Consider the following 23,970-nt stretch of genomic DNA (forward strand, 5'->3'; position numbering starts at 1 on the left):
CTTTTATATATTGCCTTGGGAGACTGACTTAAGAAAGCATTGGTATGATTTATGTTCACAGTCCTGAAGCTTTAAAGAGAATCCTGATTGTTTAAGGATGGCTGCAGCCAACAGCAACAACAACTACAACAACAAAGGAGGTTAAGACACATAAAGTGATTAAGCTTCCAGAGGTTGGGATTTCAGGTTTTTCACACAAGATATAAATTTGGTGACTGTGCTCCTCAACATTTTTGTAACTTAAGTATTCAAGAAACAGATTTTTGAGAGCTTCTATTTGTACTCCCCCAGAGCACCCAAATTTCACTGAATTAATTCAGAAATCTCAACACAGAGCAAAGATGAGATTCAAGTGACTATTTTCCTTCCTTCTTCCCGCTCTCCCTCCCCACCTTCCTTCTCTTCTTTCTTCCTTTCCTCCTTCCCTTCTTTCCTACATTTTCCCCTCCTTTCCTCCCTTTCCTTCCTTCTTTTCTTCCCCTTTGCTATTATCTGAATGTTTATGTTCCCCTAAATTCATATGTTGAAATCCTAACCCCCAAAATGATGGTATTAGGAGGTGGAGACTTTGGGAGGTTACTGGGTCATGAGGGTGGAGCCCTCATGAATGGGATTAGTGCCCTTATAAAAGAACCCCAGAGAGATCCCTGCCCTTTCCACCATGTGTGGCTGCAGAGAAAAGACAGCAGTGTAGGAAATGGGCCTCACCAGACACTGAGTCTATTGGCACCTTGATTTTAGACTTCCCAGCCTCCAGAACTAGGACAAATAAATCTTTGTTGTTTATAAGCCCCTCAGTTTAAAGCATTTTTGTTATAGCAGCCTGAATGGGCTAAAACACCCTTCCCCCTTCCTTCTTTCCTTTTCCTTCCCTAGCTCCCTCTTTTCCTCCCTCCTTTCTTCCTTCCCTCTATAATTCTAAAACAATGTTTTAAAATCATCTTAGACTATTTCAAGGTTTTATATTCATATTTATGCTAGGAGATAAGTGGAGTGAATACTATTATTTTATTTACCATGAATAAGTAAAGTGAAACACAGAGAGGTTCGGCGACTTTTCCAAGACACTATGGTGAACAGATAAACAATCCAGAGAAACAGGTTGACCTCTAGAGTTCCAGTTGAGCACTTTCCACGAGTTGTTAGCCCTTCCTGTCTGTCAGGGAGAACTCCAGTCGATCTCACTGACAACAGCTCGTCTTATAACCTGTAAGCACAGACTGACTCCTGTATGGAGCCACCCATCTGGTGGGTGAGGCAGAAAATCTGTGTCCACTTCTTGTCCCTTCTTGTCCCTTCCCAAATGTCACATCACTCAGAAATATGTACTTTATCATTCTAAACATGTAAAGATAAACTGGCTTCCCTGTCCTTAGGGGCTCAGGGTGGAAACTCCCCTTCTATCAGATCTCTTCACATCATCACCTGCACAGGTGAGTTTAAACCAGTGTTTTGGAAACGTGAGCTATGGCACTGGCTGCTTGCTCCCTTCCCTTCAGGCCACCATTACCATTTGTTGTAACTTGACTTCTCTTAACGACATTGTTCTGCAGTGTGATTTATCCTGTCTAGAACCCGGGGGCACCCGGCCTATGATCTTCGTCCCCTACAAATCGACCAGAGCTGCCTCTCTTTCCCACTCTCATGGCTCACTCTCATCTTTCCCACTCTCTTCCCCACTCTCATGGCTCACTCTCATCTTTCCTTCTGCTCCATCCCATGGTCCCCACAACTGTGCCCAGGAGACATAAGACACCTTCTGTGAAGACACATCTAGCCTCCTAACATCTCGCATTTACAATTTGGTTTTTCCCAGCACAATTACCCATCTATAGCCTTCATTAAGACAGTGTTATTCGTCCCCAGTGCATTTACCAAAGGAGATGAATTGGGAGTTTTCATGAATGGAAATGAACTTCCCTTTCCACACTTTGAACAGAATGACTCTCCCTAAATAAGGGTCACAGTGAGATGGCAGCACTGTAAGCTACCGTCAGGTCAAGCTCCCTAGGTCAGGTCAGCATCAGGCATTAAAAAAAAAAAAGCCTCTATTAAGTAAATGAAATAATTTCACAGAAGGGAGGGGAACATCATCACTTGTAAGAATGCATTTTGTAAACTTCCTTTCATTAAGATGTCTTTCCAAAATGTTTCAGAAACAAAGAGAAGAAAACCTCTTCATTTCCTTTCCTAGGTTCTGCCTTTCAGAGCTGTTGAGGCTGAGCGATGCTGGGAATATGAGAAACTCATACAAATGGGGGAGGGCAGAGCTGGGGGAATCTAGTTAGAGACACAACCTGTATCAGAGTCATGGTCCAAGCATCGGCCCCATTTATAACCTGTTCTTTAACTTTGTTTATCTTTGTAGTCATTCACAGGAGCATGTTATTTTCCAGAAGTTGGGGCCCTATAATCATTACCTGTCTTTGGAGAAAATAAAATTTTGAACATTTAGTTCCTCTTCTCAGAAAGTCGACACTGTAATAGGCCGCTCTTCCCTGACCTTCCACCTCCCACCCCGGTAGGGCTGCTGTATTTTCATGGTTTCCTCTTGGCCCTGGTGCTATAAGCACAACCAACAATGGTGGGATCTTTGATTCTTAACCTCAATCATAAACAGAAAGGGGACAAGAGGACCCACTTTCTCATTTAGGATTTGTGATTGAGACCCTCAGCATTTCTATGAATGAGCACAAGTTTCTGGAAGTGAATACATACGTTTGGCTATCTGGCTTACATTAGTTTGCTACAGCTGCCATAACAAGGTACCACACAGCCTGAGTGGTTAAAACAACAAAAATGTATTGTCTCACAGTTCTGTAGGTGGACAGTCTAAATTCAAGGGGTCAGAAGGTGGGGTCCTTCTGAGGGCCTGAAGTGAAGGATCTGCTTCAGGCTTCTCCTCTTGGCTTGTAGATGGTCACCGTCTCCTATGTCTTCATAGCTATGTATCTTCCCTCTTTCACTGTCTGTTGCTATGTCCAAATTTCCCCTTTTAATCAGGACACCAGTCATACTGGATTAGGGCCCACCCAAATGATGTCATTTTAACATTGATGACTTCTGTAAAGACTCAATCTCCAAACAATGTCACATTCTGAGGTCCTAAAGGTTAGGACTTAACATATGAATTTTAGGGTACTCAATTCAACATCTAACATAGCTCAAAAAAGTTGCCTCAGTTTCCAAAGAGAAATTGGTTTTTGGTAAAAGGTGACCAGCAACCACACTGGATTTCTTGTTCCTCTCCTATATACGGCACAGTTTCCCACCCCAGCCCCATCTCTGCACCACAGAAGGTTTAGAGCTGCCAGCAGAAGTCCCCTCACTCGGTTGGAAGCTGTGCTTCAAGTTGACACCTTGAACCATAGGGACAAGCCTATGGGGACAGATGCTGGTTTCAGAAAAGGCTCCCTCATAATGGGCCCTGATCATGGCACCTGCCCACCTATCAATCTTAAGTCCTGGCCCCAAATCCTTTATCAGCCCTTTCTGTGGTTGAATTCAGATTCCACCCATCCATCCCTTCATCAGTTTATTCATTTGACAAAGAATTCCTCAGCATCTGCCTTGTGCAGGCACTGTGGTAAAAGCTGGAAGCCTAAATGATGAAGACCCATCTCAAGGAGCCCACAGCAGGGTGCGGAAGTCAGACACAGGAGGAAATCCAATACAAATGCAGTGGCAGAGGGGTCTTTGGGCACACAGAGCTGGGTCATTCTAGTTAGACTAGGGAAGGTCCAAGAAAACCCCTGGATTTACCAGGGAATGATGAACTTGGCCAAGTTCTGACATGATGTCCCCTTCTGCAGGTGTGGCATGACACGAAGCCAAGGAGAAAAGGAGTGAGTAGAAACAGAGAGTGGTCACCAGAGATGGATATCATCAGAATGGCAATGAAGACCAAGACTGAACTAGTCAGTGGGTCCAGCCTTTCATCTGGCTAGTGCCATCCTCCTCGCCTTTGCTCCTCTCCCCTTCTCCCCAGACGAAGGCTTCTTCTTCTGGCCTACACATATTCACCATTCTTCCTCATCCTCTGCCCCAAACTGTGTCTCAAAGTTGTAGTTTCCTATGGCTGCTATAACAGGTTACCACAAACTCAGTGACTTAAAACAACACAAATTTACTATCTTATAATTCTGGAAGCCAGAAGTCTGAAATGGGTCTCACCAGGCTAAAGTCGTGTTGTCAGCTGCCTTCATTCTGGAGGCTCTAGGAGAGAATCTGTTTCCTTGCCTTCTCCAGCTCCAGTGACTGCCTGCAATCCTTGGCTTGTGGCCCCTTCTTCCATTTTCAAAGACAGCAGTACAGCATCTCCCAATCACTCTCTTTGACTCTGACCTCCTTCTTCCCATGTGATCATATTGGACCCACTCAGATAATCCAGGATTATCTCCGCAGCTCACGATCAGCTGATTAGTAACCTTAATTCCAACTGTGATCTTCATTCCCTTTTGCCATATAATATGACATATTCACAGGTTCTGGGATTAGGATGTGGATATCTACGGCAGGGGGAGGGCATAATTCTGCCAACTATACCAAGCAAAGACAAATTCCTTCCTATGAGAAACTCCAATGACAGTTGTTACGAAAATAGGGTTTTCATTTCAGTAGGGACTGAAAAGTGTCCACTGGGTTTTTGAACAGAAAGAGGACCTGAATAAGGGCAATGTCAGAGCTCAGTGGAATAATATGGAAGAGTCAAGAAATGAGAAAGTAAATACAGACAACACTGTAAGGATATCATCTGTTTGTAGGGCCAGTAAACAAGTCATTAATATGAGTAGAGCAAGCACCAGGGATGGGGTAACAATATCAGATTTAAAGTCTTAATTATAGACTTTGCATTCTCCAAATTCTAGGAATCAGATTCCTTATTCCATAGATCCTCATCCCAGTCCATTTGCCAATCAATTTTCGGGAGAGATCTGGCACAGGAGGCAGTAGAACAGTGATGCACTGCCCAGATGTCCTTCTTAGCAAGTTTGCACAATATCCTGGAATCCTTGTCAGGGAGTTTGATCTTGGGAGAGTACTCCCAAATCTTTAAACTCTCCCTTATCCAACCTTATATTCCAAGCTCCACAACCCAGAACCCTCAGAACCAGACCCATGTATATTCCACGGGTCTTGCTGGTCCATGCTGCCTAAGTCTTGCAGCTATTTTCCTTAATTATCTGGTTTAGCACATCCTCAGCTGGGGTGTGCCAAGATGAAACCTATTTATAGACCTAGGGATCAGGAGGGGAGGGGGCTCAGGTTATCTTGCAGGGGCGAGGTCTCTGCACTGCCTCCAGCATAAGGGAAGTGCTAGCTCTTCATAGGGGGATAGGCTGCTTCTGTAGACTCAGGGGGTGCAGGGGAATCTGGAGATTCAAGACTTCGAGCGATCAAAAAGGTGCAAAATTTCAGAAACCACTCACTCCCTGCACTTTCATGGACCTAAGCGTGAATACCTCCTTAAACTGCCCCTGGATGCTTCCTTTTCCTCTTCCTAGTCGCTGTCCTGCATCCAGATGTAAAGGTCTCACTCCTTCTCAACCAGGACCCTGACCTTGGCAGAGCAGACTGGCCTTGCTTATTTAGAGTTTAACCTTCTTTAGCAAGGACCCCAGGAAACTGTGCAAACTAGCTACTGGGATGGCACCTCAAAGCATGGAAAGAGTAATGACCAACTTACTGAGTTCAAATGCCAGAATTCCTGAGATCAAACAGCTCCTCTGGGTGAGCAGGCTGGAGAGGACAGATCATGGAAGACCAGGAAACCCACCAGAAAACCCATGTTCAATGGGAAAGCCTAGATGATAGGCCACTTACAAAACAACAGGATGAGTGGGTGATGGGTCACTAGTAGCACTTGGGAAGTTCAGAGCAGCTCCTCTTCTTTAGGCCAGGGTTGATGATAGGAGAGGCTGCTAGAGAAATAGTCTCACCAGACCAATGGGGATGATAAGACCCCAAACAGGAGAGACTAGGAAGCAGAGCATAACCATGTTTAACCATCAAAAGCCAGGTGGATGCAGGTATTGTAATGACTAGCAAGGCATCCCTAGGGCAAAATAGATGAGCAGCTGGCAAGGGCACTGCTCACCTTGTGCCTGTAAAAGAACCAAGGATGCATGACAAGGAGACTAAAGGGAGTTGCTCCCATTAAGGGTCATGGTCCTTTTCATAGTTTCCAGACCTGAGCCAGTTTTCAGACAATAACTCATTGATTAAAGAGGAGCGAGAGAGAGGCATGGACATATATACACTACCAAACTTAAGGTAGATAGCTGGTGGGAAGCAGCCACATAACACAGGGAGATCAGCTCGGTGCTTTGTGACCACCTGGAGGGGTGCAGTAGGGAGGGTGGGAGGGAGGGAGATGCAAGAGGGAAGAGATATGGGAACATGTGTATATATATATAACTGATTCATTTTGTTGTAAAGCAGAAACTAACACACCATTGTAAAGCAATTATACTCCAATAAAGATGTTTTAAAAAAAAAAAAAGAGGAGATGGAGCCCCAAGGACAGACCCTGTAACATATGGCAAATGAACATGGTAATGATGCCCCCAGTCTTGACCCAAAGGGACCTCAGCCATTGACTCAGGTAACTGTACACTAGGCAAGAGAAACACTCAAATATGTCTAGGAATATTGCACATGAGGTCTCAGCTTACACTGATAGCTGGAGAACTGAAGCATTATCATGGCTCTTCTGTGAACATGCGAGTATATGCGGCCCAGGAATAATGGCATCTGACCAACATGCAACCGAGTGGGTATCCACCAGTTCTACAGACCCACCTGGCAATGATTTACCTCATCTTCAAAAGTACAATTGGGATAGACATATTGGTAGTCAGAGCAACCAATTTACATTGAGTTCTTGACCTATGGGATAAGAATGATCATAGTGGGGAAAGCCAAGTGGAAATTTCTGAAACTGCCACCTCCCACCCTGCCCAAATATAATATTAAATCAAAAAATATATATCACATACCAGGGGAGGAGAGTAGAAATTATTTTCACCCTCAGTGATCTAAAGGATACAGGAGTAGTGGTCCCCTTCCTGTCTCCTCTTAATTCATCAGTCTCGCCCCTGAAGGAACCAGATAGATCCTGGAGGATGACAGCAGACTACTCAAACTCAACCAAGTAGGAGCCCCAGGTGCTGCTGTTACACCAGACGTGGTGTCTTTGTTGGGGAGATTAATAGGTCTCAGGTACATGCTATGTAGCCATGGATTTGATGAAGTGAAGGTGTTCCTCTCTAACTCTATCAGAAAAGAAAATCAGAAACTGTTTGCATTCAAATTGAAAGAACAAAAATATGCCTTTACCGTTTTGCCCAAGGCCTATGTTAGCTCTTCTGCCCTCTGTTGTAATGCAGTCTGAAGAGAGCTGGACATCTGGGCATCCCACAGAACATCACATCTATAGCATAATTCTAGTCTGGCCAGATGGACAAGAAGTACCTAGTACACTGGAGGCCTTAGTAAGACACATGTGCTCCAGGGGGTGAGAGACAAACCCTATGAAGATTCAGGACTTGCTATATCAGTAAAATTTTAGGGGTCTGGGACATCCCATCCAAAGTAAAGGACAAAAATATTGCATCTTGTATCTCTCACTACAAAGAAGGAAGCCCAAATGTGACATCAAAGACAGACTTATGATAGTCTCCAGTAGCAATGATCACTCTGCCATGAGTAGAAGAAGTGATACCAACAATGCTAGGTTTTCTGTATACATAAATATTCATTGAGACTCTCAAAGAGTTATGGGCAACAAAAGTGAACAAAAAACCATAAAATTGGATTAAATTTACTTAGCGACTTAAAATAACAGCCATTTATTTAGCTCATGATTCCTTAGGTTAACAATTTAGGCTGGGCTCAGTTGGATGGTTCCTCTGATTTTGCCTGCGCTCATCATGCATGTGTGCTTAGCTGCCGAGACAGCCAGGGACTGGCTGGTTTGGGATGGTCTCTGCTGAAACATCCTACCTTGGTTCCATGTGGTTGTTCATCCTCCAACAGACTACTCTGGTCTTATTCACAGGGAATCTGGACAAGGATCAAAGAAAGAACAGCCATGGATGAGCTCTTGTGCTAAGCTTAGAAATGTCACACCTCACTTCTGCTGTGTTCTATTTGTTAAAGCAAGTCACAGGGCAGCCCAGATTCAAAGGTAAGGGAAACTGACTCTGACTCTACCCCTTGATGGAAGAGTTGCAAAGTCATATTACAGTGAACATGGATACAGGGAAAAGCAAAGGATGATGACCCTTTTCTACCAGTCTGCTAGTTTCTGTATGAACTGACGTTTGTTGGGGCTCCCAAAGAAGAAAAGCTCCTGAAAGAGTGAGGGAAGCAGGAGCCTGATCAAACTTCTAGGCCAGTCATTTCAATGCCTGAATCAGAAATTCCTAAACAAGTCTGATGTCCCTCTTTTAGAAACACAGCAGGAGCACAAAGCCCTGACCTTTGCTTCTCTTCTCTCTGAACGCATTCCACCCTCTGAAATGACTTCTCTGTGCCTCTTGTCCTCTTTAGAGTCCATTTAGAAATGACTCCTTCAGAACAGAGCAAATTGGTAAACACACTAACAGGGGTGGACAATTTATTCAAGCAAAACAGGAATGAATTCCTGTCATCTACCTGGCACCCTCCTGCATGATTTTATGACAGCCTTTGTTTCAAAAGAAAAGAAAAACAAGTGGTCTGACACAGAAACTGCACTAAAATGCTAGTAAGTCTGCACTGACAAGAAACAAAAAGAAAGAAAGGAGAAAATCCTAAAAATGTTGAGGTAGGGAGCCAAGTGTACCATATGTTCTTGGGAATCTGATCTTGACAATGAATCTCACAGATGGCTGTCAGAGTGAGCTAGGTGGTGAGGGGAATGAAGTGATAAGAAGGGTTTCATCAGAGAATAGCCATGTACGACCTCTCCCTTTTCTCCTTTGAAAAGGGGCATCTGATGAAACAAAGCACAATTTCCTAAATCCCAAACCTATTTTTATTTTATTTGCAAAATTTTTTTCTCTGCTCTTTAACGTTTCCTGGTTCTCTTTTTTCTCCCCCTTTTTTCTTTTCTCTCCTCCATTAAGGAGCAGGGGATTTCAAGCTTTGCCTCCTTGTCAAGTCGAAAGGCCAAAGAAGCAGAAGTTGTGGGCCTTTTGGTTTCTCTCTATTTCAGGATATGATGAGGTCACATAGATTTGCAAGGTAGAGAGGTGCTCTATTATCTAATCATGGCTCCAAGAACAGGAATTTGGAAGGAAAAAAGGAAGTAATTAGGCTTCTCCCTCTTAAAATGCCTTTAAAATGTGGATTTAAGAAAACATGTACTCCAGAGTCAAGCAGAATGAGCAGAAAGAGCTTTTTAGATTTCAAAACACAGTGGGCTTGGAGCTTGAAGAGAAGTTAAAGGGACTAGAGCTATAAGCAAGTCTGATCCCCTAAATTAACCAGATCCCAGCCTAAGCTCAAGACATTGCCCACAAGAGCCACCATGCTAAGGACAATTTTTGAATGCAATCAATAAGATGCTCTAAATTGAACTTGCCTTTATGAGCTTTTGTATTCAAACAGACCAAAAGAAAAAAAAAAAATGGGAGGCAGCTTAGCATGGTATTAAGTGCTTAGACCCATACCAAATTGCCTGGGTTTGAGTCCCAGCTCTACCAGTGTCATGAGTTGAATTGTGCCCCACTCCCTGCCTCCCAAAATTCCTAGGTTGCAGTCCTAAGCCCCCAACACCTCAGAATGTCACCTAATTTGGAGATTGGGTCTTTACAGAGATAAACAAGTGAGGTCGCTAGGGTGGGCCTCAATACAACATGACTGGTATCAAGGAGAAATGTGGACACACAGACATACATACAGGGAAAACGCCTGGTGAACATGAAGGTAGAGATCTGGGTGATGATTCTACAAGCCCAGGAACACCAAAGATGGCCAGCAAACCACCAGACACTCAGAGAGAGGCCTGGATCAGACTCTCCCTCACAGCCTCAGAAGGAGCCAACTGACTTGATCTTGAAATTCTGGCCTCCAGAATTGTGAGACAATCCACTTCTGTTGTTTCAGCCACTCAGCTGTGGTTCTTTGTCACGGTAGCCCTATACACAAATGAATATACCCAGTTATCATGTATCTGTTGATACCAAGCAGGACCCTGTGGGGCTCCTGGGCACAAAAGCCTTTCTGTGTCCACCATTTCTTGATTACAGGAAATAGGCTTCATTCAGCCTCCATGACCTTCCCTGAGTTCCAACCGGCAGGTTCAAGCAGTTGCTAAGCAGGGAAAGGAGGGGATGTGAGACAAGGGAGGAACAGTTCAAAGAAACAAAATATAGTGCAGCCTTAGGGCTGAGTCCTGGCTCCCCATCACGGGATACACACAATATCTTTGAGTTGTTTTGCAGATACTGAAACCCCCAACAGGTGGGAAAAGTTAATGGTATGCTGCCCACAAGCACGTAGACCCCAAACCGGCTGGAACCAGATGGTTGATGGCGCTGATTCCCACTTAGCTCACCACCAACCAGTCGGAAGAATATCAATGAGCTGATCACGCCCTCTTTGCACAATTACTATAAAACTCCTCACGACTCCCTCCAGGTCGGGAAACACAGTTTTGAGGGCATAAGCCCGCTGTGGCCCCCTTCGCCTGACAAAGCAATAAAGCTATGCTTTTCTACTTCACCCAAAACTCTGTCTCTGAAATTTATTTAGGTGTCAGGGTACAGAGGCGGGATTCAGCTTCACTGTGACTCTGGGCACAGTTCCAGGCACATGTGGATAATAGTAACAGGGTCCAATGCAGATGCTGTTAGAAGGATTAAATGAATTAGTATGTGCAAGTGCTTCAAATAGAAGTTGACACAAAGGAAGCTATATATATATGTATTTGTTAAAGAGATTTTTTTAAAAATCTACATCTACACCAGTCATTATAGGAATTATTAATTTGTCTGACTTTGCAGCCAGGTGGTATTAGAGGGTTTTTTTTTAAAAAATCCTTTAGAAAATCTAAAGGCCATTACTTATTCCAAGTACGGCCAACAAACTGTTATAATTAGAGCTACGCTGTTTTCTTCATTTTTCTTTCAATAGTGTGATCTGGCACTACCGAGGGCCGTTAGGTTTCTAATAAATTATTAATCTGGGAGTTAATAATTCATGTTAAATGGTGCTATAAGCCACTTTCTCTGGCAAATGTGAGCAAAGGTCATAACTTTTTAACAGCAAAGGTGAAACCTTTTCTAAGTTTCTTTTTCCATGCTCTATCATGGAAATATTAAGATATGGAAGGCAAATTTTAACCAGAGCTGAGAAAGCAAGATAATTCCAAGGGTAAAAGGTCTAGACCTTCAGTTGTATTTTGTGGACCAGTACTATCTCCACAGCCCTGAAGGAAGGAGAGAAAAGCTCCAGAGAACTCAGAGGTATGCCAGCCCCATGAGAGCCTTCCCAGGAAGGACACGGCAACTCAGGTTTGGGGATCTTTGACAAGACGACATATAATAATTATGTGTTGATTCGTTGTTGATAAAAAATTTTTTCAGAAAATAACAAGGCATTTGAGATAGTAACTCACCGGTGGGATTTTTTATAACAAATAATAATTCTTCTAAATTACAAGGCATGGCTTTAAGTATAGCAGGCACAGAATCCTAAGCAAATCCCTCTCACCATTGACATCTTTGATTTTAATTAATGTATTTAAGCTCTGCCTTTTTTTTTTCCAGAAAGAGTTTGACGTTATTCCTGATTGCAGACCACAGAAGGCAAGAAATTAAAAGCTTCTTACCTCAAAAAATTTGCATTTACTGTCCAACTCATTGATTCATCCTTGGGTCCAGGAAGCAATCGCTAGTGACCCAGATGTTCTGAGTGTTTTCTACCTTTTTTAGCCTTGGTAATTACTTGTAAACTTCATGTCAAGCCACAGACTGGTGTAATGAAATAACATTTGCCCATTTGGAGAAAAAAATTCTTCTTAGTAGCTTTTTTTCAGTTTTGATTAAAAAATGTCAAATATGGAAAGAATGATGTCTGAAGACTTAGGATAAAACTTAAATGGAAACCACTAGTTTAAAGAGTTTCGGGGCTAAAAGTCAAGTCTTCTAGCTCTTGTTTTTCTAAAGAAAATTTGAATAGCATATGCTTTTCATTGTGCTCCTTTTCAGTCATTTACATATTCGGGAAATGTATATTTGGCAACAGGTCCTATTTTTAGGAGTCCTTGAAACTTGCCCTTTGAAAATGTTTTCATTTCTGGCACATATGTGTGTGTTCAGCAGAATAAAAATACAAAGCAAAAAAGAAAAATATGTACAGAAAGGAATGATTTTTCCAGGCCCATGGAGCACAATAAGAAAGCAATCATTCAGTTGTGACTTTAAAAATGGATTCATGCCTGGATTTTCCAAGTATTTCCTTCTAAATGACCATTTCTCTACAGAACTGAACTAATGTAAAGAGACGGGTTGTTCCAGTGCCAGAACTGAACAAGCAAAAAGGATGGAGGTTGTATTTTTATAGGAGGAACTTGACCAAATAATACCCACTCTGTTTCCCTGCAGCCCCTTGGGTTGATGCAGAATAAGGGGCCATATGCCCATTGTGTGGCTTGGAGCACGTTTTCCTGGCCTGACTCTTGATCACCACCAGACTATTATTTGCAGTCAGTAACAAAGATTCATCCTTGTGTCCATTAAGCAACAAAGAGAATCTTTGTCACTTAGTGTAATTAATAGCTACACTTCACATGGGAAGATGGAAGGAGAATGCCCTTCTCACGTAGACTTGTGTGGATTCAGAAGAGGCTTCATGGAACCTTGCTGCCTTTTGACCATTTAAAAGGCCAGAACTCCAACAGAGGTAGTAAGATGGTCAGCCAAGGGTTCCTTTTTGTGGTTTGCTTCTGTTTTCAAGAGCAATAAAGTAAGGCTAACCTTCTAGTGCTTAACACTGTTCAGTCTTATTTAAAACACGCCTTGTGGAAACTAAACAGGCACACACCTAAATGCAACCTTGGACTAGTTGCTGTATTGAAGGAAAAACCTTATAAAGGATATATTATTTGGATAAAATTGGAATATGGATGGCATATTAAATAAAGGTATGATATTGATGTTAAATTTACTAAAGTTGATAAGTGGTCTGTGGTTATGGAAGAGAATAATTATCCTTGTTCTTAAGAAATATACACTGAAGTATTTAAGGATGACAAGTCACGATATATGTAACTTACTTACAAATGTTCAGAAAAAATACTTTGTGTGTCTGCATATATGTATACGTATAGAAGAGAGTACAAATGAGAAAGCAAATGGAGTAAAATGTTCACAACAGGTGAATCTAGGTTAAGAATATTTGTTGTTCTTTGAAAATATTCTTGTTGCAGTTTTCCTGGAACTTTGAAATTATTTCCAAACAGAAATTTTAAGTGTATATATATATATATATATATATATATATATATATATATATGTATATCTTATGGTTTGAAATTATGTTTTGAAGAAGATTTGGAGAATGGAGAGACAAAAGCAAGAAGAATTTAAAAATTAATTTCCTAGAAACGTCTCTGCAAGATGGGAAGACGACAGCTTCTTTCCATCTTCAGAGACGCATCAACAACTTAAATGTGCTTCTGCCCACCAGCCTGATTCTATTATCTCCAGTCTTCCTCATCAGTTAATAGCCTTCAAAAGCATTCGGGTTGGTGCAAAAGTTTCTACAAACAAAAAGTATCAGAATGAGCATCTTGGTGCAAATGGTGCACAGCATCATCTTGGCACTGAAGACTTTCCTTCCACTGCTGAAATATCCACTGTATCAGGCAAATACAGTTCATTGAAGTTCAGTGTTGTAAAACTTTTAACACCTTTGAAATAGATGGCTATGTTCCAGACGAAGGTACTAAACAATGTTTTATAATGATAATAATAATAATTAGTAGTAGTAGTATCATTCTATTCTAAGTTTTTCAAATGTATTAACTCATTTATTCCTCATAATCTTATAGGAGAGGTATTATAATTATTTCCAATTTACAAATGAAGAAACAAAAGCCCAGGGAGACTGCATAACTTGCCCAGGGTAACACAGCAAGTTATGCAGTAAATTGCCAAATGTGAACCCTGGTGGTGTGACTCCATAGCCTACATTCGTAATGACAACACTAGACTTCTCAACTACCCTCTCCTAGCACTCAGACATCAGTCTTTACCTGCTAACCAGTTGAAACAGTTCTAATTATCCTAATCGATTGGTTAGGATGTCACTATGATGTCACACTGTCTTTGTTCAAAATCCCCTCACCTATGGGGGGGGGCGGAGATGCAAGAGGGAGGAGATATAGGGATATACGTATATGTATAGCTGATTCACTTTGTTATAAAGCAGAAACGAACACACCATTGTAAAGCAATTATACTCCAATAAAGACGTTAAGTAAATAATAAATAAATAATAAAATCCCATCACCTGAGTTTCACAAAGCAAACCTCTACTGAAAAGCCAAATTTCCTCTATGGCTGCAATGAAGTTTCTAAGGCCAAGCTCATTGTGTGTTGAGATCACCACTTCCAAATAAACTAGAAAGATTAAATAACTAATTGCTTCTCCATGAACTCTTCAACAATTTTCTCATAACCCAAAACGATCTCTCCCCTCGAAACCCACTGTGAATCATTAGGTGGCATCCAGTTCCATAACGAGAGGTAATGTACCAGTTCCATGTGCAAAATCCCTGAGGGACTTAATCTAAGGTTTGTTTTGATAGTTTGGCTAGTACTTCACATGGGTTTTCGTCAAGAAACCTATTTTCCCCTCTCAAGAAGCATGAGATCCATGGTAGCCTTTCTTTTCTCTTTTTTACTTTTTTTTTTTTTGAAGTATAGTTGATTTACAATGTTCCAGGTGTACAGCAAAGTGATTCAGTTAGAGATAGATGATGCTAGATAGATAGATAGATAGAGAAATATATAGATATATATTCTTTTTCAGATTCTTTTCCATTATAGGTTATTACAAGATATTGAATATAGTTCCCTATGCTATACAGTAGGCCCTTGTTGTTTGTCTATTTTATATATAGTAGTGTGTATCTGCTAAGCCCAAATTCTCAATTCATCCCTCCCCTCTGCTTTCCCCTTTGGTAACCATGTTTGTTTTCTATGTCTGTGAGTCTATTTCTGTTTTATAAATAAGTTCATTTGTATCTTGTTTTAGATCCACATATAAGTGATATCATATGACATTTGTCTTTCTCTGTCTGACTTACTTCACTCAGTATGATAATCTCTAGGTCCATCCATGTTGCCGCAAATAGCATTATTTCATTCTTTTTTATGGCTGAGTAATATTCCATTATATATATACCACATCTTCTTTATCCATCCGTCAGTGGACATTTAGGGTGCTTCCATAATGGTAGTCCTTCCTGAAATAAACAACCACTTACTTCAGGTAATAGTACTGATAGTACTTGCCATAGTAGTAGTACTAGTCATGGTAGTGGTGACATTTCACTGAGGATGAGGCACAATTCTGTACTTGGCCACATCCTTATGAGGTAAGTACTATGAGTTTCCCATTTTAAAGATGAGGAAGTTGAGGCACAGAACAAGGAGGGCATCCTGGCCATTGGAAAGTCAGATTTGGCAACCACCTTGTATTGGTCAGACAGTCTAACCACTATAGCAAACAATCCTAAATCTCAGCAGCTTAATCTAATAAAGGTTTATGTCCCACTCGTCTGATCACAGTCTGGTCAGGCAGTTAGCAGCAGCCTTCCACAAGGTGACTCAGAGACCCTGGCCCCTTTCTCCTGGCGATTCCACCATCCTCTGGTCCTTGGAGTCCTCCTTGGACCACGTCTAGCCGGTGGAGAATGAGGAGGCATGGAATGTGGTCTCCTGTGTGACCAGGGGAAAAATGAGTCCCTTGGTGAACACTTGGCATGTTGTCGGAAAGATCACAGAAGTCTGGGTTAGACTGGAGCAAAGAAGAGAGAAGAATTTTTGTCCCTCCCCACCTATCCAGCATGGCAAGCTTCACTTCCTCCTTCACCTTGCCCCACACAGAGAACCTACAACCACACACGTCTTCTGGGGTCAGGAAATCACATTTTGATTCCTTGCGCTTTCAAGAGCAATCAATCCTGAGTCTTCTGGGCCAGGGTCTCCCTCAACAACTAAACAAAAGAAGCAGTGTCCCGTGATGGCCAGAGGCTCGAGAACTTTCTCTGACTCACATGAACTTTGGCCTGAAATAAGCAAAGCCCTAGGATACTGACATGGCCTTGACCTGGGTACAGCATTGTTTCTGAGTGCTTAGACTGGGCTCTCACTCTGGTCCCCTCCACACCTTCTTCGTTATGTCACAAAACTTTCATGAATTTATGTCAGGCAAATCGGGGCTTAGCTGACTACAGGCATCCAGGAAGAGCAGTGGTAAAAAGACAGAGGTGCTCGTCCAGGGTTGACAAGCCCCCTCCTTGCTATTCAGTGATGTCCTATTTATTCTGAATATTTTATTTCATCCGTCAGTCTCTTTAGATATCCCTTTTTAATTATGTATAGTAGGGATATTTCTTATCAAACATCAGATTCTAGACATTCATAACTTTCATGGGCTCAGAAGATAAAACTTAATGTTGCCTCAAAAATATCTCTCAAAGATCTTGACTTTGCCAAATTTTATTGTATCAGAGATCATGTATACAGTGATGCCACTACTCAAAGACATCTTTAATGTAACATCATAAATCCAACGTCTCTTTAGAACATGTGAGTCAGCATAATTTTTTCCTAACAAGTTGGTAACTCAATGTCTTTATCCTCTGCTGGTATCAAAACTCCAGGGAAAATACAGTGTTTAAGAAACACTACAGTGTTCACTGAAAATATATAGCACAAAAATTTTCAAGACAAAATACAGAAATAATCATTCTTCCTTCCTCTTTCTTCCTACCCTTTACCCTTTCTTCTTCTAAGAGCTTTCAAATAAAAATTGAGAAAGAAGGAAACTTCCCAAATAAAACAAAACAAGCAAAGCCAATTAGACATAGTATCTGATTCTGTATATCAGTATAAAACAATGTTTCTGCATTAAAAACATTTTAGAAATTATGAAAAGTTGTAAAAATGAAATTAAAACCACTTATAATTCCATTAACCAGAAATGATCTTTTTTCTAAATTGGAATTAAATAGTATAAACAGTATATTCTACCTTTTTCCCTTTAGATAGTGTAAGCATATTCCCATTGATTAGTGTACTTTGAAAACACGACTTTTCACAGTTACATGTCTGTTATGTGGCTGATAATAACACTGGCTTATTGCTGGAAATATAAGTCTTCATAATGTATTGTTATTATAAATAACACTATGATGAACATCTTAAGGTACCACTTGGTTGTTGATAATCCTTTACAACAACATGAACCACGGGCCTCTTCTCAGCTACTATGGGGATATGGATTGCTGATTTTCTGACTTGGACTGCTGAGAAAATGTTCCTGAGTGGCTAAGACACTTTTCTAAGGAAAATATTACAAAGCTTATTTTCAGTTATCCATGATAATGGAGGAAAAGGAGATGAAACCCCCAATTTCATGGACTTTCTGTTGGTCCTGAAAATGCATGAGAATGGATCCAGAGAATTCCTAGACACCATGGGTGGCATTGAGGGACTATTTTTATAATAACTAATTTGGTTCACTTTCTTTTGTGACAGTCGGAAACTTGGCCAATGAGTCCTTTTGCCCCCTCTCTCCTCATTTGAGAGATCAGTCAATTTCATAGTCTACATAAAGAGAGATTATTTTTCTTTATACAGTCACAAACATGGGAGGGGGAAATACACGAGAGATAGAAATGCAATTAATTTATTCCGGGCCCTGAAAGTCGTTCATGAAATTGCCAAGCCGAGGGAAAAGACAAAGAGACTGTTGGGTGAGGAGCCAAAATGGAGAGCCAGGAGACTTAGATGGTGGGGTAAGGGGAGGCAAGTGGGCGGGGGGTGGCGCTGGCAGCCAATGGGTCAACAGAACCTGAGCAGAGGTCAATGGCCTACGGGGGTCAATGGGGGAGGGGGGTTCTCTTTTTGTCCACAGTTCAGTGAACTTGCTGATTAGAAGTACAGCTTAAGACTTTCATAAGCACTGTGACCAAATCCCTAAGGAAAAGTGTCTACGACAGCCCGAGCAAAGCCTGCAACGAATTGTTGGACATTATTAAAGGTTCATGTCCCACACTGGTGGCAGAGGGTGAAGCAAGTTAACTTACAGAAACTAAGTCTTTTCTAACCCACAAGTCTCAGAACTCGCTCAGATTTGGCAAAATTCCACGAGCAAAAGGCAGACACACATTTACCACGACTCCCTCCATCTTGTGAAAAATGGCATTTTCCTGAGAACCCAATGTGCTTCTCCAGATGACACGTGTCCTCCCAACCAGAACCTAGAGAAAACTCTGGGAGGAGAAGGGCAGAGATGCTTTAAAAACGCCTAGACACACGCCGAGTCACCAAGGGCTCTTCCAATGTCAGTGAGGGCCACCACCGGGCAGAAGAAGACTCCCTTGCAGGCTGGAGACCTGGAGACGACAGGAGTTGGGGGTGTGAAGAGGAGGAAGGGGCCGGGGAGCTCAGAGCCTCAAGTAGCAGCCTGCTCTTGGCAGGGGCGGCTGCTAATTTTCTTTGGCTGGCTCTGACTACCTGTCTGAAAGCGCTGCAATGCAGGAAGGAAATTTTTCAAAAGATTAAACTATTATTGTTTCCTGTGTGGCTCTCTTCGCTGGTGTATGAAAAAAAGCTTTAAGGGCACTTGAAAAGAGATTTGTCTGAATAGCACGGCTGTTGTGATTCATCTCCCCCTCCAGTGGGGATTTGGCCAATTTCCTCAGGAAAGTGGTTGATTAGGACCCATGGATTTATCCATGGCCTAAATATAAGATGTCATAAAGGTGATTAATGGTGAGCTCCCCATCAGAGGGAGTTATGAGTTTATAAAAGCTATTTTTAATGGTCTGAAAGGGGGAAAAAAAACCCTCATTTGTCACGTTGCCAACATGTTTCAAGAGTTAAAAACTTCTTTGTGGCCCCGGATAATTCATGCTACCAACTGTTAAAGGTCGTTGTATTTTCTGATTTTACAACTTTGTTTGAAAAACTGGTTCAGCATGTTTTGCTGTTTATAGAAAAGCACATGAAGAAAGGAAAATAAAATATATTTCCCCCGCTGACTAGTGACCGCTGCTCCCGTAACACTTAAGTACAATAAACTTGTTTGTTTTCTCCACCCTGCCTTGCTGTTTATGTCCCACCATACAAATAGCAATTGATGGAGGATATTCTGAGACAGTTTTCAGAGCCCAAGTGAAACTAGCCTGGGGTTCCCAAGTCAGGGGAAATCAGAGCTGTTCAGAAGTCAGATGATGGCACTGATGGCCACTGGCAGTGTCTAGCGTGGCTCAGTGATCTCACATTAACCAGAGATGCTATAAAATGTGAACTCATTGTCCGGACAGTTCCACAAGGCAAGGTCCCTTTTCCAGGCACAAAGCAACCAGCTTTATTTAAAGGAACATAGATGATCCGCCTTCCTATAAATTCTACCAAATTCTCTGAAACTGGCAATCAACCACTGGCCAAATCATGCAGTAAAGCGCTAAAAAATATTTACTGAAAATAAAAGGTTGCCAACGTTGGCTACATATTTGGGCCTTTTATGGAAACATGAAGTCATGGGTGCATGTGCTAATGTTTATAGGGCGGGTGGGATAAGGGGAGTGGGGTGTAATTGTTGAAATACAATCAATTGCTATCAACTATTTTAGTGCTTTCTGGGATCCTTGCATCATTTTGTAAGTTGACCCTAATCCACATGGGAAACCTGATGTAGTACAAGGTGTTCTTTAATTCCTTAATTTGTTTAGCAAACATCTAATGTGGCAGGAACACCGACTGCTACTCAGTGCTAGAGAGGAAAATATGACTGAGGGCTCAATGAGCTCCTGAGTGAGCCTGGCAGATAAAGAAGCTTCTTACAAGAGGGAGATAAGTGATTTGATAATGTATATACAGGCACTCAGCCTGAGTCAGGGAGAGGTGAAAGTTTTTCTCCCAGAGTGCTAGAAGTAGAGATAATAATACCTATCACAGCTAACTAGAAGCTTCTGTTGAAGAGCACAACCCAGAAGTTGAAGGAATGGCTCTCTTTGTGTCCTGTTGTCCTGAACTTTCTCTGGTTACCACACCCAACTGCAGTGAAGACACAATATTATAAGCAATTAAATGTAAATTTAAGCATTTTTTAAAAATTGAAGTATAGTTGATTTACAATTTATAATATGTAAATATTTATAACAAAGTGCAATCAATTTTCGTAGCAATACAATATGTATAGGGTTTGTTCAAAAAGTGGTAGAGCATTTAAATGCAAGAGGAGCCAGAGGAGATGAGATCATTTTCAGGTCTTCAGACTCAAGGAAAGATAGCAGGAGCGAGGACGATCTCCCGGCACTGGCTTTAGCTGCTGCTATGGCTGCGTCCTCAGCCGTGCGAGCTCTTCCAGCAGTGAGCTGTATCCCATCCATCTTTGTGCCTCCAGTGCCCAGTATAGCTCATTCCCTGTCATGTATTGACTCTTGATTAACATTGAAGAGACGGGAAGAACACTTTAGTTGGGTTTTAAATAATGGATAAGATGTACAAAGCCCTATCACCAAAGGGGCATTTGACCTTGGCCTCACAACCACAGGGTCTCAAATTTGGACTTTCAAGATACATATATGACACATAGAGATGACACACAAGGTTGAAAGATGATGACATTTATCACACAACTTTGATCTCATGTTGCATTATCAGGCCACCCCCCTGTGGTACACAGTGAATTAGTTTTTATAAAACTTATAAATATCTTGTGCCTAACACAAACATACAGCATTGTGGGCTTTGTGTTTGGGTTATAAAGAATTTGTTTGTCAAAATGTAAAGTTAGGTATTCTGGCATATTTGCAATGCTGTTTTGGCCTTTCTTCCCCTTGTTGTTGTTGTTGTTTTTGTTTTGTTTTGTTTTGTTTTTTACACTTAGGGTCTCAAAAAACTTGATGTATCCTGAGCCTCTCTCAATCTTTAAAACTCCAGGAACATATATTCTAAGGTTGTCCACTCCAAACTATGCTCTTCAGTGCAAGTTCCCTGAACATCCTATCTTGTTTTTTCCATTTAGATTTGGTAACCGGTCTTCAGCCAGTTTCCCAGGGTAAAGTATTGGAATTCTGGTAATTTCCTGGCCCTTTCCATCCTTCAAAACTGTTACTTTAAGGGCCAATAGTCTTTCTTGACCTGGGCTCTCAGGATACACAGACCCTGGTTTCCAGCTCAGTTCAATCATTCATGGTAAGCAGGTAAACAAGGAAAGAAAGTGAGGATGGATACAGTCCTCCAACCCTGAAAATATCTGTTTAGACTTTACTGCCTTTTGAGGCACCTACCATACCCTCCATTCAAAGTTGATAAGTACACACATAACTAAACCCAAATTCCAAATCTCTTACAAAGGACTTCAGTGCAAGCAATCACTAAGTGGGTTTTCTAAAACTATGTGATTTCCATATTCCATGCCAACACCCCAGGGTTCATCCTAATAAGAAATGTTCATTAAAACAGCCCAAGAAAAAACGGAGCTGGAGGAATCAGGCTCCCTGACTTCAGACTATACTACAAAGCTACAGTAATCAAGACAGTATGGTACTGGCACAAATACAGAAATATAGATGAATGGAACAGGATAGAAAGCCCAGAGATAAACTCATGCACATATGGTCACCTTATTTTTGATAAACGAGGCAAGAATATACAATGGAGAAAAGACAGACTCTTCAATAAGTGGTGCTGGGAAAACTGGACAGCTACATGTAAAAGAATGAAATTAGAACACTCCCTAACACCATACACAAAAATAAACTCAAAATGGATTAAAGACCTAAATGTAAGGCCAGACACTATAAAACTCTTAGAGGAAAACATAGGCAGAACACTCTATGACATAAATCACAGCAAGATCCTTTTTGACCCACCTCCTAGAGAAATGGAAATACAAACAAAAATAAACAAATGGGACCTAATGAAACTTAAAAGCTTGCACAGCAAAGGAAACCATAAACAAGACGAAAAGACAACCCTCAAAATGGGAGAAAATATTTGCAAATGAAGCAACTTACAAAGGATTAATCTCCAAAATTTACAAGCAGCTCATGCAACTCTATATCAAAAAAACAAACAACCCAATCCAAAAATGGGCAGAAGACCTAAATAGACATTTCTCCAAAGCAGATATACAGATTGCCAACAAACACATGAAAGGATGCTCAACATCACTAATCATTAGAGAAATGCAAATCAAAACTACAATAAGGTATCACCTCACACCAGTCAGAATGGTCATCATCAAAAACTCGACAAACAGTAAATGCTGGAGAGGGTGTGGAGAAAAGGGAGCCCTCTTGCGCTGTTGGTAGGAATGTAAATTGATACAGTCACTATGGAGAACAGTATGGAGGTTCCTTAAAAAACTAAAAATAGAACTACCATACGACCCAGCAATCCCACTACTGGGCATATATCCTGAGAAAACCATAATTCAAACAGAGTCATGTACCACAATGTTCATTGCATCTCTATTTACAATAGCCAGGACATGGAAGCAACCTAAGTGTCCATTGACAGATGAATGGATAAAGAAGATGTGGCACATATATACAATGGAATATTACTCAGCCATAAAAAGAAACAAAATTGAGTTATTTGTGGTGAGGTGGATGGACTTAGAGTCTGTCATACAGAGTGAAGTAAGTCAGAAAGAGAAAAACAAATACCATATGCTAACACATATATACGGAATCTAAAAAAAAAAAAAAGGTTCTGAAGAACCTAGGGGCAGGATGGGAATAAAGATGCAGACCTACTAGAGAATGGACTTGAGGACACGGGGAAGGGGAAAGGGAAGCTGGGACAAAGTGAGAGAGCAGCAAGGACATGCATACACTACCAAATGTAAAATCGATAGCTAGTGGGAAGCCGCCACATAGCACAGGGAGATCAGCTCGGTGCTCTGTGACCACCTAGAGGGGTGGGATAGGGAGGGTGGGAGGGAGACGCAAGAGGGAGGAGATATGGGGATATATGTATATGTATAGCTGATTCACTTTGTTATACAGCAGAAACTAACACAACATTGTTAAGCAATTATACTCCAATAAAGACGTTAAAATAAATTAATTAATTAGTTTTTTAAAAAACAGTGCAAGAGGGGAAACACTGAACACAAACAATGATCCCTTCCCAAGGCTGAGTCTCAACCACATAGAGCAGTGATATTGGAATGAGAAACAGATTCTGTGAAATGGTGTTTCGGGACTTAGTCTGGGCTTTCTTCCCTTCCCCATCTACCACTTTCCTCTACGTGACAACATCTAAGTCCATGACTTCCATGAACAACTACTGAGATGCTGGGATGACTTCCGGATCTTAAACTCCAGCTTCCACCTCTCTGCTGAGCCACAGACTCATATATGCCTCTGCCTGTTAGGGATGGACACAGTTATCTCAACCTCAGGTAGTCAAACTCCGTCCATACCGATCCGTGCTCAGCAGCTCATGAGATCCTGCTTGTCCTCCAGCTTCCCTGTGTTGGTTAAAGGCACGAGCACCTTCCTCCATGCCCAAGCTAAACATCTGAGCATCACCCAGCCTCATATATAATCGACCTCCAAGTCTTGTTGAGTGTCTTCTAAATGCCTCTCAAATCCAATCACTGATACCACCGTGTCCAGGCAACTTTGATCTTTTTTCAACAATAACTTTCTAACTGGATTCTCTGCACCCACTCTTGCCCCAGTTCAACCCACTCTTCTCTCTGCAGCCAGAAGTTATTAAATAT

General features: G+C 41.5%; 1 protein-coding gene across 2 annotated transcripts in view; it reads right to left on the bottom strand.

Annotated features, from left to right (window-relative positions):
* Positions 1–23,970, bottom strand: part of SETD4 (SET domain containing 4) — a 412,601-nt gene that overhangs the window by 64,846 nt on the left and 323,785 nt on the right. The window contains exon 15 of one of the 2 annotated variants that reach the window (XR_010943837.1): positions 8,005–8,064. The exons of the other annotated variant lie outside the window; for it this stretch is intronic. The gene's annotated coding sequence lies outside the window, so the exon portion shown is untranslated. The remainder of the gene's footprint in view (positions 1–8,004; positions 8,065–23,970) is intronic. 2 annotated transcript variants of the gene reach the window in all.

The sequence above is a fragment of the Pseudorca crassidens genome, chromosome 5 (genome assembly GCF_039906515.1).
Source record: "Pseudorca crassidens isolate mPseCra1 chromosome 5, mPseCra1.hap1, whole genome shotgun sequence".
In the NCBI taxonomy this organism is placed as follows: Eukaryota; Metazoa; Chordata; class Mammalia; order Artiodactyla; family Delphinidae; genus Pseudorca; species Pseudorca crassidens.